We start from the raw sequence: 7,348 nt of genomic DNA on the forward strand, positions 1-7,348 counted from the left end.
GACTAATGTCACACAGGAAGTCACAAAACCAAGCTCTGAATGCGGGTCTTCTAATGCCAAGTCAGGGCTATACATATATGCTGGGGAGTTGCCTTCTTTCTTGTAGGCTCAGAACCCTTGACTGTGAAGAATCTTTAGAAGAGCTGGGGGACCTGGGGTTCCAAACCAGCTTCAGTTACTTACACAAATGGGACGAGATGCTGACACAGCCTCATTGCCCAGGTAAGAAGGAACATCTGACTGCATTGGAGTATAGTGCGTAAACCTCATGTGTGTGAATTCCACAAGTGTGAAAGCCCCAAGTACCTTAATATCAGTTTTATTTCTCAACATCATTCATTTGGGTGACTATTAGACCACGTTCCTACGCCCACATTGCAACTCTTAAAAAAATGGAAATGACTTGAGAATGGTTAGAATCACTGGATTTCCCATAATTAGGTCTAACTCACTTCAGTATTTTAGTTTTAAGTGCAAATTTGTGTGTGTGTATGTGTGTGTGTGTGTGTGTGTGTGTGTGTGTGTGCATGTGCATGCGCATTGTAAGCTATGTAGGAGGCAAGAGAAAGTACAAGGAAGGGATTGGCATAAATGAGCTGATACAATCTTCTCCTTTGCTTCTATTTTCTCTTTTGAGGAGAATGATCTTTGGGATAGGAAGGATCGGACACCACAATGGATAATGGGGAATGGAAGCCCCAGATCAGTGTGGAGGTGGTAAGTCCATTCAGCTCTGTATAATCTGAGAAGTTCTTGCTACATTGTAGGGACTGAGATACAGAAAGAGCAGTGAAGTGGCCTCTGTCTTCAGAGAGCTTCTCTTCTGTTCCGTGTACATGAATGAGTCAGCATAAGGATGGCGAGAACCCTGACAATTGGGGAAGGGAAGGCATTGGACAGGAGGTAGCTTCTGAGATAGGAACATGAGGATTCTGGGCAGTCTTAGCTATGGGCTCGCCACCAGGTGGTGACTTTTGGCCATGGCAATTCCTAAAACAAAAAGACAAAATTTGTGGGCATTCCCCTTGTAGGACTCCAGTGATAACAGACAGTATCAGAAAAGGGAGCAGAAGCGAGCTATGAAATTGCAGCTTTGAACCTCATTTTCTTTTCTATTTAAAAAAATACTTCTTTTCAGCATTCACTTTTATAAGGTTTTGAGTTCCAGAATTATTTTCTCCTTTCGTCTCCCCTTCCCTTTCCCCAAGACAGAAAACGCTCTGATATAGGCTATATGTGGACAATCATATTACGCGCGTTTCCACATTAGTCATGTTGTGAAAGAAGAATCAGAAGAAAAGGGAAAAACGAGAAAGAAAAACAGAGAAAAATAGTGCTCTTAAATCTGCAGTCAGACTTCACAGTTCTTTGTCTGGAGGTCGATGTCATTTCTTCCAACGAGTCTTTTGGAATTGTCTTAGAGCCTTGTACTTCTCAGAAGAACGAAGTCTATCAAAGTTACTTATCACACAAAGTGGCTGTTACTGTGTACAATGTTCTCGTAGTTCTGCTCACTTCATTCAGCATGAGTTCATGTGAGCCTTTCCAGGTTTTTCTGAAATCAGCCTACTCATCACTCTCACAGCACAGTAGTATTCCACTCCATTCATACACCCCAGCTTGTTCAGCCATTTCCCAATCGATGAGCATTCCTTCAATTTCCAATACTTTGCTCTCACAAAAAGCTGCTATAAACATTTTTGTGCATGTGGGTCCTTTCCCTTCTTTATGATCTCTTTGGAATACAGACCTAGTAGTGGTATTGCTGGGTCAAAGGGTACATATAACACAGTTGTATAGTCCTTTGGGTATAGTTTGAACTTCAGTTGAACTGCACTTCCTTAAATGTGAGATCCTTCTCCATTGATTCCTATTCAGCATTCCATTGGAGGATAGCATGTGTATCAATATTGACATTTTTGCTATAAATGAAGCCACAGAAATCAGGAAATGGAAGGATGGCTCACAGGCTCTTTGAGAAATTAAAAAAAGGATTGATATCATTGGATCTAGTAAACAAGAAGTGACTCAGGTGATTCAGCCTACTTGCTTTACAGATCTCATTAGCACAAACACAAGCAAAGCAGCCCCCAAAACCTCCTTGGAGCTTTGGAGTCAACATCAGAGCAGAAGATGAGATCGAGAAATTGTATGAAAAAAACAGTAGATTTCTCCAGATGACGTCAATGTACACCTTGATACTTGGTGATTTCAGTGCAAAGGTGGGCAGAGAAAATGGCAAAAAAGACATTGCAAAGTGTAACCTAGGATTAGGAAAGGAAAGAGTTCAGTCATCTATGTAGCAGAAATACTTCTTTCAGGAAGAGTTAGAAGAATTGAAAAAATTTAATTGCAGGAATTTGAATTGTATATGTTTATTACAAGGGTTTTTTTTTTTCAATAGATAAGAGAGAGAAGAGGTGGATTTTCATAAATGTGAAAACTAATGAGCGTAGGAAATCCCTGGATGTGGCAAATACCAAACAATCTCAGCCTAAAATGTATCTTAATGGATAAGAAATGATTGGTTATTGATGTGGGAATCATTTCTGAATAATCTTTGCAGTCAAATCATCTTGTTAAAGCAGAGGACAAAACCCCCAAATTAGAGAGAAAGATAAGATGGCATGCAATCCAAATAGCTTCAACTTGACCCACTCAAGTAAGTGAAAAGTGGTGAAAAGTAGGAAACAGAGGAAGGAAAGGGCAGAAATTGAATCAACATAAAGCAATTGCCACCTAGAGGAGGTCAAAATATCCTAGAAAATATTTAGCCAAGCACCACCTGATCCCATTATCAAATAGAGAAATGTGGCAACCAAGGGCAACACAGGTTTAGAACATGACCTCGTTCCCAAAACCTGAATTAGGGCGATGGAAGATCATGAAGAAAGATCCCCTCTGCCTTTATAAAAACAGAGAAAAATTGTGGAAGGAAAAGCTAAATTTCCAGCAATCTAGGTGTGAGATTGAACCACCCCGAGAGTATATATCAAAAACGAAACTGCCAGGGAGACAACAAAAATACTAAAAATGCAACAGATGTGTTGGTGTTTGTGTAAGAAATGAGGTTACCATTGACCACATTTGGATGTTTCTGTCCCTCATGTCCTCTGCTGGATTGAGGAATGTTTATTGATTGGGTACATTGTCTACAAGAGGCACATTCACTTCCTTTCTTTCACTCTCTTTACCCTCTGTAGTCTGGCCTCCAACCTCATTATTCCACCCAAACTGGTGACTTCTTGACTGTCCGATCCTCTCTCAGTCCTCTCTCAGTCCTCATCCTCCATCCATCGCTCTGCAGCTTTTAATAGGATCATTCAGTCAATAAATATTTATTAAATACTTATCATGCACCAGGTGTGTTAAAAGGTAGGAATAGAAAGAAAGACAAAAACAGGGTGCCTGCCCTCAAGGGCCTCACAATCTGATGAGAGAGACAATGTGCAAAAAATGAGTACAAAGAATGTACTGAAAAAGAGGAAAAAGTCAGCAGAAGACAGAATGAAGGCGAGTTGGGGGAGGCTTCTTGTAGAAGGTAAGATTTTAACTGGTGCTTGAAGGGAGCTAGGGAAGCAGAGAAAAGGAGGGACAACATTCCCAGCATGGAAGATGGACGGTCATGTGCAAGGAAGAGTCAGGAGGCCAGTGTCACTGGATTGAAGAAGTGGGGAGTGAAGTGGGAGACGAGTGGAAAGGCAGGAGAGGGCTAGGTTAGGGAGGGTTTTGAACTCTCGTTCAGAGAGGATTCTGTATTTGATCCTGGAGGCAATAGAGAGTCACAGGTTTATTGAGGAGTTGAGTGGCATAGACCTGCACCTCAGGAAAATCAGTTTGACAACTGGAAGGAGGAGGGAGAGACTTGAGGGAGGCACATCCACCAGGAAATACTGCAGTAGTGCAGGCATGACCTTTCCTGTCTCTAGCTTTGACTTCTTCTAGTGGGTGGAATGCCTGTTAGTGAAGGTTGTTGTGTAAAGATGGCTAAGTCTAAGAACCATACCAGCCACAACCAATCACAAAAATGGCACAGAAATGGCATCAGGAAACCTAAGTCACGGTGATACATGTCTCTGAGATGGGTCAACTCCAAGTTTCTGAGAAACACATGCTTTGCCAAGAAACACAAGAAGGAGCTGAAGAAGATGTAAACCAAAAAAACCAAACAATTCCCAAGGTCCAAGCAGAAGCCATGAAGCCACCAAGGCCTTCGAGGTCAAACTTCTTAGGGCTAAGATCCCTGAGGCGAGTGCCCAGCATGCTGGCCACAAGATGGCCACTAAGCATCCAGGCCCTAGGGTTGCCACCAAACGTCCAGGCTTCAGGATCATGAAGCCTGACTCTAAGGCTCCAAAGCGCACTGACCTTAAGGTCACCAAGTCTGCCATCAAGGTCACCAAGTCTGATCCCACGGCAGCCAAGTCTGATTCTAAGGACACAGAGCCCAGTGATTCCAAGGCTGGGAAGCCTGCTGAGTCCAAACCCAAAGATGCTGGAGCTAAAATTGCTAGTCCCAAGCCTTCAAAAGAGATGTTTCAAAATGAAAGAACTTGTTTAAATCCTAAAACATCATTTTCCCCCAGCCATGGTATGATTCTTCACTACTTTGTACAAATAAAATAAATGGTGAGTCATAAGAAAACAACAGTGCACAGGAGATGAGGCCTGGACTAGGGTAGGGGCAGCATCAGAGAAGAATGTTCTGTTTTTGAAAGATGCTGCAGAGGTGAGCCTGAGGAGAGATGGTGCCAAGGTGAAATCTGCAAGAGACGTTGAAGGGTGAAATCTGCATGACATATTGGAGAGGTGAAACCGATGAGAGATGCTGTAAAGATGAAATCTGTGAGAGATATTGGAGAGGTGAAATTGATGAGAGGTGCTGCAAAGCTGAAATGGACAAGAGATGTTGGAGAGGTGAAATTGATGACAAATGTTGCAAAGCTGAAATGGACAAGAGATGTTGGAGAGGTAAAACTGATCAGAGATGCTGCAAAGATGAAATCTGAGAGATGTTGAAGGGTGAAATCTGCAAGGGATGTTGGAGAGGTGAAACTGATGAGAGGTGCTGCAAAGCTGAAATCCACAAGAGATGTTGCAGAGGTAAATTGGACAATCTTTGGCAATCCCTTGGACAGAAGTTAGGATTTGAAGATGATGCCAAGGTTAGGAGCCTGGAAGATGGTGGTGCCCTCTACAGTAATAGGGAAGGTAGGAGGGGAAAGAATAGGGGGAAGATGAAGAGTTCTGTTTTGGACATGTTGAGTTGAAAATGTCTACACGACATCCAATTTGTGGCATCAACAAAGCAACGAGAGATGAAAGACTGGAGGTCAGCACAGGGTTTTAGGCAGAATAGGTAGATTTGAGAAATCATGAGCATGGAGAGGGTGATTCAATCCATGGCAGCTGATGAGATCACTGAGTGAAGTAGAATGAAGAGAGAAGAGTAACGGACCCAGGATTGAATCCAGGGTCTTCTTCTCCTTCCCACTCTTTTCTCTCCAGGTTTTCATGAGTCCAACCTCACCTGTTTTTCTTCCTTCATGTTTGACTGCCCTTTCTCAGTCTCCTGGTCGGGATCTTCATCCAGGTCATGCCTGTTAAGAGGCTGGGCTCCCTAGAGCTCTGTAAAATCTCTGCATCTCTGCCTACTGGATTGGACAGGTTACCTTTAGGTAATTGTAGGACCCAGATTAACTTACTTTCCTTTTTAAACTCTTCCCCCCCACCACTCCCCCCTTAAGTTAGAAGCATAGAGGCAAAGGTTTATTAACCTCACTCTCCCTTCTCTCCCATCTCAAGGTGAGCTCCAGCCTATTCTAAATGTCCCTTAGGTAACCCTGATTTTATGTTCTTGCCCCATTTGTGCTTTGTGCCTCAATGAGACATTATGGGCAAGTGACTCTGGACAGAGAATCCTGAACTCTCCCTTCCTGTTCACTGCTTTATATAAGGTGCATGAGTTCATCAAGCAGGTGGGAACTGCTCCATCAAGAAAGCCATTTCCAACCTCAGTTGAACAAGCACTTTTTCAGACTCTGAGCACTATCTCTCCTTTGGTCCACGAAGCAGTTTGTTTTCGTGACAGGAGGGCAGAACTGCACAGGATAAAAATGTGCATTTCCTGCCTACGCTGCCAAGATCCCAGATCCCTTGTAAAATGGTGTCTGATGAGCTGCTAGTCTTTGCTTGGATCAGAGCAATTCTGCAAAGTGCAGTCAGATTTTAGCACAGTCTGAATCTCAGATGACAGGTGGATTTGGAAAGGGTTAACGGGTTACATTGCCCTACCTGTCGAGTGCTGGCTAATGAGCTGATGCCAGCTCCCTGGGAGGTCTCAGGGGAATTGTCCTGATTGCCCCAGGGATCTCCCCTTTTCTCCGTGCTTGTTCAGCATTTTTATCAACGACTTCAGTGAAATAGCACAAGGTGTGCTTGTCCAAATGTGCCAATGCTAGAGCTGGGAGGGAGGGGTGGAGATGTCACATGACTGATAGGATGGAGGAGGTTTCAGCTAGCTAAAATTTAGGATTCTATCCAAATGAAAATATCCAGTGGAGGTAAAAGCAGAGTCCTCAACAAGAATTAGAAAAGAAAAACCAATGAGTGGGGGAGGGTGATGCAGCCATGGCTCCTGTTAAAGGATTTGGGGATTTTAGGGGATAGCAGTGTCTGTGTGAATCACTAGTTAAACTTGATGGTTGGAATGACCAGTGCCTTCCTGAGGGGCATGGAGAGGCCTACGATCTAGGAAGGGGGGTCAGTAATAGGTCAGCCCAAGTCTGTCCTGAGGAGACCACAGCTAGAGGGCAGTGTTCAGGCCTGAGCATCACAGTGTGGGAAAGAAATGACCAAGGTGAGGTGCATTCAGAGAAGGGTGAACAGAAGGATGAAGGGCTCCAAGAACATGGTGTAAGGCCCTTGAGAAGCTGTCAGAGGACCATGAGAACTGTCTTCAGGTGGCACAGGAGATGGAACTCTGCACCTGGAAGCAGGAAGATCCAAGTTCAAATTCTCCCTCAGATACTTACCAGCTGTGTGACCCTGGACAAGTCATTTCACCTCTGTGCCTACATTTCCTCATCTGCAAAATGGGTCTAGAAATGGTGCCTACCTCACAGGGTTGTTGTGTGGATCAAAGGAGATATTTGTAAAGTGCTCGGCACAGTGGCTGGCACGCAGTAGCCACTCTCTAATGCTACTATTTGAAAAGTGATGTGGAAGGGGGATTAGCGTGTTCTGCTTGACCCAGGATGAAAGAACGAGGAATAGTGGGTGGAAGATGCCCAAAGATAGATTTCAGCCTGATTTCAGGACAAATTTCCCAACAACCTGAGCTGTCTGA

General features: G+C 43.8%; 1 pseudogene; it reads left to right on the plus strand.

The window, feature by feature from the left end:
- Nucleotides 1-3,983: 3,983 nt before the first annotated feature.
- On the plus strand, nucleotides 3,984-4,944 carry LOC140534733 (large ribosomal subunit protein eL29-like; annotated as a pseudogene).
- The last annotated feature ends 2,404 nt before the right edge of the window (nucleotides 4,945-7,348 follow it).

This window comes from Notamacropus eugenii, chromosome 3, assembly GCF_028372415.1.
Source record: "Notamacropus eugenii isolate mMacEug1 chromosome 3, mMacEug1.pri_v2, whole genome shotgun sequence".
Lineage (NCBI taxonomy): Eukaryota > Metazoa > Chordata > Mammalia > Diprotodontia > Macropodidae > Notamacropus > Notamacropus eugenii.